The 7,206-nt window shown below is 41.2% G+C and overlaps 1 long non-coding RNA gene across 1 annotated transcript in view; it reads left to right on the top strand.

The window, feature by feature from the left end:
• The first annotated feature begins 331 nt into the window (after positions 1-331).
• The window catches only part of LOC147600854 (uncharacterized), an 840,330-nt gene continuing 833,455 nt past the window's right edge, over positions 332-7,206 (top strand). Inside the window, exon 1 of the long non-coding RNA XR_015258372.1 lies at positions 332-529. This is a non-coding gene — a long non-coding RNA (uncharacterized LOC147600854). The remainder of the gene's footprint in view (positions 530-7,206) is intronic.

Raw genomic sequence — 7,206 nt, 5'->3', positions numbered from 1 at the left:
GATCTACAACTGTGAGTACTTTGGACTTCTAGAATTTGAGCACCATTTTGGCACTAAGTCATCATCTCTCTGAGTTGCTGTCGTAGTTCAGCCCTGATCGGGACCAGACTATGCAGTCTCTCTCTCACTCCCCCCACACTCCAAGACAATAGGGGGAGATAATATAAGAAAAACAGCTCGAGGTTTCAGATAAGGACAGGGAGAAATCCTTAAAGTTATCGTTATGGGCAAAACAGACTTGACTTGGGAAAAACTATTCATTTATTACTACAACCAGCAGGATAATGAGACAGAGAATGAGGTAACCTCCCTCCATCCCTCCCTCTTCCCAAGCTTAACATTATCTCTACTACCTTCCCCCCACCCCGAGCGGCACAGGGGCTAAGAGGGAATGGAGGTTGCAGTCAGTTCATCACGCGTTGTTTCACGCCGTTGCTTCATGGTCGGGGAAAGAACTCCTCACATTCCTCCCCTGCTCCGTTGTGGGGTCCCACCCATACACCACAGTCCTTCGTGAAACTGCTCTGGCGTGGGTCATCTCTTCCACGGAGTGCAGTCTCTCCAGAATGGCTGTCCCAGTGGGCCTTCCATGGGCCACAGCTGCCTTCAGGCCTCCACCTGCCCTGACATGGGGTCCTCCATGGGCTCCAGGTGGATCTCTGTTCCTCCGTGGACCTCCATGGGCTGCAGGGGGACAACCTGCTCCACCATGGTCTTCACCACAGTCTGCAGGGGAATCTTGGCCAGGAGCCTCATTACTCCTCCCCCTCCTTCTGAACTGACCTTGGCGTCTGCAGCTGTTCCTCACAACAGGCTAGCAGATGCCTCTCAGGATCCTTTTTACATCTTATTCACTTCTCATCTCCTCTCCACTTCTTGCAGCCAGGCTGGGCCGAGTTGGGCCCAGTCGGCTGCCTGGCGAGGCGAGAGGCCAGAGTGTGAGGCCTGCAAGGCCCATGAGGCCTGCGCCTCCCCCTCTGCGCCTCTGCCCCTGTTCAGCTTCATCACATCTTCTCTTCTCTCTTTTTTTTTTCTGTTTTCCCCTTCTTAAATATGTTATCGCAGAGGCGTTATCACGGGACATTCTGCTACCAATTGGCTTGGCCTTGGCCAGCAGCAGGTCCGCCCTAGACCTGGCTGAGTCCACTGAACAAAGGGACTTCTAGCAGTTTCCTACAGAAGCTACCACCTTAGGCCCCCCCTCACTAAAGAAAACCACAACAGTTGCTGTGACTAAGTTCCATTTGTACTGGAGTTCCTTTCACTCTTGCACTCCCCCACTCTCTGTGTGGTGAAGTCTTAAAGTTTTTAAAGTGTCTGTTGCATACATTTCAGTATTACTCTACTGAAAAGGAGTACCAGTGTAAATCAAGTTGCTATCTACTGATTTCAACTGAAGTTCTGTCTATTCTGCTGTTCCAGAAATGTCCTCAGCCAACCCAAGTAATGTGAATTGCTTTTCCTCTTCTGCCATGTAATTTGTAGCTTACACTGAAAGTCATGGTGCTGACCTACTTATTTTTAAATGCATCTCAGGTTCTTATGAACTCCTGCAGGAGCCTATTTAAACATCCTCTCTCTTTTTTCTGGACTTATTGCCTAGATGTAAAAAGTTAGAAGGAGGCCTGAGAGGACTCAGGGACCAGGAATTCTAGGACTGCTGTGGATGGAATTTTTTCAGTTTATTTGATTCCCAGAAAGGGTGAGACAAAGGAGTGAGCAGGGCTGGGTCAGCTTCAGACCTAACTACAGGGCCCCTTGAGATTGCAGTTGAGGAAAGGAGCTGAGGACTGTACCTGCAGATGGTTGACAGGTCTGGGTCAGCAGAGGACTGAAAAGATTGATCAGTCATTGCTGTAGAGCCTAGATCACAACCAGTTTTATAAGCTACTTCCACAAAACTTCTGTAAAGTAGGAATATAGATAACAACATTCTTGTGGTTGAGGTGTCCTTGGACTTAAAGTACGCTCTGAAGTATGAAGTATGAACTCTTATGTCTTCCATATTTTGATCTGCAATTAGAGCTAATGGAATTTTCCTTTACTGATCAGCCTTTAAAATCTCATCAGGCTAATGTGATTTGTATACTTGATGTGCACATTTCATCTACATTTTTGTTATCTGCCAAAGTGTAAACTACATAATGAACTGTAGTGCTATGTTCTAACCTCCTAGATAAATCATAATCATTTCAGTCATCATCATGGTAATATTGCTAATAAGCAAATTGTTTTGACTTTGGTACTAGGGGGATTTGGGCTTTGGGAATTAGCAATTGAGAAACCAAGGCTTTTATCCTCACTTACTGCAGAGTGAAGAGAAAAGGGAAACTGAAGTATTTTCACTTTCTCCTTTTTGAAAAACCTTGCTAGTGTTGCATGAAAGTGAGTAAATAGAGGAGTTTGTTCAGGTTAATGAGCAAAGCTGCTCCCTGCCTTGAGCTTTATATGAAAGCAGCAGCAGGAGCTTAGCTAGATATCCCGAAAAACAAGGACTACACAAACAGCTGAGCTTGGAGAAATAGTTGGCTGTTCCTTAATCAAAATCTGACTGAAATAAAGTGCTTGTAATCCATAAGATGTCTTCAGCTACCTGAAGTGATGCTTTTATAACCATTGCATCAGTCAATTCATTATGGAGACCTTATTGTATGCAGTGATACTCTTTAGAAATGATGGCACTGGCTGCCATAGAACACCATGATGTGGCTAGGTAACTCAGGAGGATAGCTGCTGTTGGGTCATATGTGCTTTAATCATTCTTAACTAAGTCAATAATCTCCGAAAACAGTAAAATGTTTTAAAAGCTTTTGCATTCCTATCCAGATGTGAATTTTGAGGAGTGGGATGTTGAAAGAGAATGCACGCTGAAAATTAATCCTTTTCAGTATGAGAAAAAACAATATTCATTGTTCATTGAGTGCTATAACAGACTTAAACAACTCAAATCAGAAGAGTGTTTTGCAGATGAATTAAGGAAGCGATTGAGAAGGACTGCAAAACTCAGCAACTGCATCCAAGAGCCGCATGCCAACATGCTCTGTTGAGTGTACTGAATTGAGAAGAACTCTGTAGGTGATCCTTTTTGACTATTTAGGATTTGCAAGATACATCTTCAAAAATAATAGATAGGAGTGTTGGTACCACTAGGAGTCTTTGAAAATGGTCTTTGCACACAAACAATACTACACTGTGTAAACTAAGTCTGGTGCTTTCTTGATACTATGTTTTGGTGCAAAATAAAGTTTTACATGGATATATGTCGCTTTCCTGGGCACAAGCCAGTCTAATGACTTAGAAATCTGGCAAAATATCTGATATACACGGGATACTACAGCGAGGAGAGGTAGTGCATACAGCATTTGGCCATCTGTTTACCTGAAGTCAGTGAATTGTTGCATATCTTAGGTGTTGCTTTAAAAAAAAAAAATTTAAAAAGTTAGTAGTTGAAGAAAGGTAGCACTGGTAATTCAGCCTAGGGTCACTACTTATAAGACAGGCTCTTAATCTGATAGAACAAGTGTTCAGCAATATTAATGCTGCTTTTATTTATAAACTTAATAGTAGTTTAGCAGCCTTTGTTTACTGCTCAGCTACTGTTTTGTGCCTCACATCTTTAGAGAGACACTTCTGTAGTACTATCAGCCATAACACTAGATCTAAATTCTTTTATTCACTTTTTGAATTATTTTTTCCTTTTATGCATTCTGTGAGGAATTAATTGGAAAAATAACTGTTCTCATAAACTGCTATAGCCACTGTATTGGTTTGATTGTTATTTGTCACTGAATGTGGTGTTTATGGAAGTTTTGGCATTTCTCCTTCCTAATTAGGAGAATATGCTCTAAGTAAACACATTTATTTTAGCATTTTGTATTATTTTAATAGATATTTATTCAGATTCTTAGTTTTTACAATTTCCCATTAAGTGAAGAAATATAGAATAATTAATTTCATATTTATTATATAATTACCTTTTAATTCATGGTTTGTGTCAAACTAAATTTCCATTAAAATTGGAGTTCAATTAATGCAAAAGCACAGTTTAAAACCATTTCTATTACGTTATGAAAATTAACAGACTTTTTTCTTTGTAGAGGCTGAAACCTTAACTTAAAAAGTGTTACATATCTCTAAGGATAAATTAGTGAAGAAAAACCTATAAGCATTTTTATATTTTAATTGCACAGAGCTAAGCCAAAGCCTCTTATGTGTCACAGAAATGGAAAAACTTTGATTTTTGGAAAGGGAATTACATAAACATAATTTTCATTAATCTTTAGATCTCAGATTCTCAAAAGTTTTTTCTACACTGTCACTTCTGCTGGTGAGAATTTCTGTCTGTGCTAGGCTATGCACCACTCCATAGTGCTGTTTTGGGAATCCATAACCCAGGAAGGTAATTCACTGGTCCTGTTCAGAAAGTTTCTTTTCTTACATTAAGTGTTGCTGTCTGTACGTTTCGTTTGAGTCTTCCGCTTAAGTGGTCTTCTCCTGTCGTGGTTTAGCCCCTCTCAGGACCAATTACGCAGTGTCTCTCTCACTCCCCCCACCCTCCGAGGGAACAGGGAGAGAAAATACAAGAAAAAAAGGCTCGAGGTTTGAGATAAGGACAGGGAAAGATCTTTAAACTTACCATCACAGGCAAAACTGACTCGACTTGGGGAAAACTATTTGTTTATTATTAAAACCAAAGTAGGGATTAACATTATCTCTACCTCCTTGCCCCCATAGTGGGACAGGGGGGAAGAAGGAATGGGGGTTATGGTCATTTCATCACTTGTTTTCTGCTGCTCCTTCCTCCTCAGGGGAAGAATTCCTCACATTCCTCCCCTGCTCCAATGTGGGGTCCCTCCCATCGGGCTACAGTTCTTCATTAACTGCTCCAGCGTGGGTCATTTTTCCACGGGGTACCGTCCCTCTGGAATGGCTGCCCCAGCGTGGGCCCTCCATGGGCCACAGCCTCCTTCAGGCATCTGCCTGCCCTGACATGGGGTCCTCCACAGGCTGCAGGTGGACCTCTGTTTCTCTGTGGACCTCCATGGGCTGCAGGGGGACAACCTGCTTCACCATGATCGTCACCACAGGCTGCAGGGGAATTCTGGCCAGGAGCAGCATTACTCCCCCTCCTCCTTCTTCACTGACCTTGGCATCTGCAGCTGTTCCTCTCACAAAAAATTCTTCACAACTGGCTCAGGCAGACGCCTCTCAGGTTCTCTTCACGTCTCCTCTCCACTTCTTGAAGCCAGGCTGGGCCGAGTTGGACCCAGTCAGCCACCCAGCAGGAGGCCAGAGGGTGAGGCCTGCAAGGCCCACAAGTCTCACGCCTCCCCCTCTGTGCCCCTACTCAGTGTCTTCACATCTTCTCCTTTTTTTTTTTTTTTTTTTTTGTTTTCCCCTTCTTAAATACATTATCACAGAAGTGTTATCAGGGAACATTCTGCTACCAATTGGCTTGGCCCTGGCCAGCAGCGGGTCCGCCCTAGGCCCAGTCGAGTCCACTGGACAAAGGGGAAACAACTTCTAGCAGCTTCTTACAGAAGCTGCCACCGTAGCCCCCTTCTCACTAAATAAAACCAGAACATTTCCTTAGTATGTAGAAGGAGATGTAATTGGTTGAGTTCCTCTTTAAATAAATGCAGCAGATTTAAGCTGTGGATTGACATACATCCATCTCTAACTTAGAATGATTTTATTTTTTAAAAACAGTTTTAATAAAAAATAATTAGGCTTTGGGGTTTTTTTTTGTTTTGTTTGCCCTCTTTATTTGCATCTTCCTAAGCAGAATCAAAATAGTTCAAGCACTAACTTTTAAGAATTCAGAAGAAGCTCGGAATTGACTAGAATTTCAGAAGTATGAAAAGGCCATTTAAGTGATATATCAGTTGTTATATTTACTGTGATTAAAATTTATTTTCCCCTCTGAAGTGTCAATCTTGAAATTTTTATTTTGTAATATTAAATTGATTCTCTTTGCGAATAGTCCCTTTTCCAAAATGAATTAATTTGAATGTTTGACTTTTGCAAACTTTTAAAAACAATGCATTTTGTTTATAATCCATTTTGTGTTTATAAATGACTCAAACATAGCTGAAGGCCTTCTAGACAAACATAGTATATTTTATAGATCTGAGATGTGGAGGAAAAGAATTACAAATCTGAAGGCATGAACAATGTCATCCTTACTATACCTGTACATTGTGGTTTGCAGTCATGTTTCCTTGTTCAGTTTATCGCTTTAAAGCTGATAGTGTGCATATTCATTTCCAGTATTGTATTTGATTTCAAAGTTTCTGGTTTTGCCCATTTGCTTATGACATTTTCATTTATCTGTTCCTTCCACAACACCTTGGACTGTTACAGAAACTGAGATTTAAATTTGCATCAAGTCTAATGATTACAAACGCAGTTCCAAATTTACAGTGCATAAACATTTAACAGAAAATGAGTATCTGTTGACACAAAATAGCAGTAACAGTTTACATGTTTAAGGACAGATGCACCAAAGGTCAGAATTTAGTTTCAAATTAGTTGGTTCTACAGTACTGGAGGTTAAAAAAGGGAGGGACAACACTCCACTTGGATACACGGATGTACTCACATACATATTTCCCCTTTCTCTGACTGACACAAAACACGAAAGCCTTGGGCAAGGTCCTAACTAACCACATATATGCCTCTTACAAAGCAAACAAGTGTGTTTGTCATTGTGAGAGATGAGAACATGCATTATACTGTTCCTTGCTGTTATTAGAATGGAAAGAGCAACAGGAGCTGTCACTGTTGCATGTAAAGAAGTGAAGGATCCCTTCTTGCAGAAAAGCACATTTTTAGTTGAATGAGAGAATGAGGGAAATACCATTACCATGGCTTGGAGTAGCAATTGTAGCTGTATTAATGCCACCAAGAAAAAATTGCTGTACGGAAGTTCACACCAGGGCAAGGACAGAGATGCCAATCTTTACTTATAGAATAAGAGGATTGTTTGAAGACACGGATATGCTGCCTTTCAATTTGTTTTACTACATTTGATCACTGACCTGAAAAAAAAGAATATCAAAGTGTGTCTGAAATCTAATCGTACTTGGGTAGAGTTAACTAGAACACCTGCTGCTAGCTTAATGCCAAGGAACTCATACAGCAAATTTTGATTCATGCAGTTCCCAAAGGAAAAAGAATCTGTGTTTTGTTAGGTGGAAGGATTTG

Source organism: Chlamydotis macqueenii, chromosome 4 (genome assembly GCF_036417535.1).
Source record: "Chlamydotis macqueenii isolate bChlMac1 chromosome 4, bChlMac1.mat, whole genome shotgun sequence".
In the NCBI taxonomy this organism is placed as follows: Eukaryota; Metazoa; Chordata; class Aves; order Otidiformes; family Otididae; genus Chlamydotis; species Chlamydotis macqueenii.
Note: the sequence above shows the minus strand (reverse complement) of the source record. Positions and strands in the feature narration are given on the sequence as shown.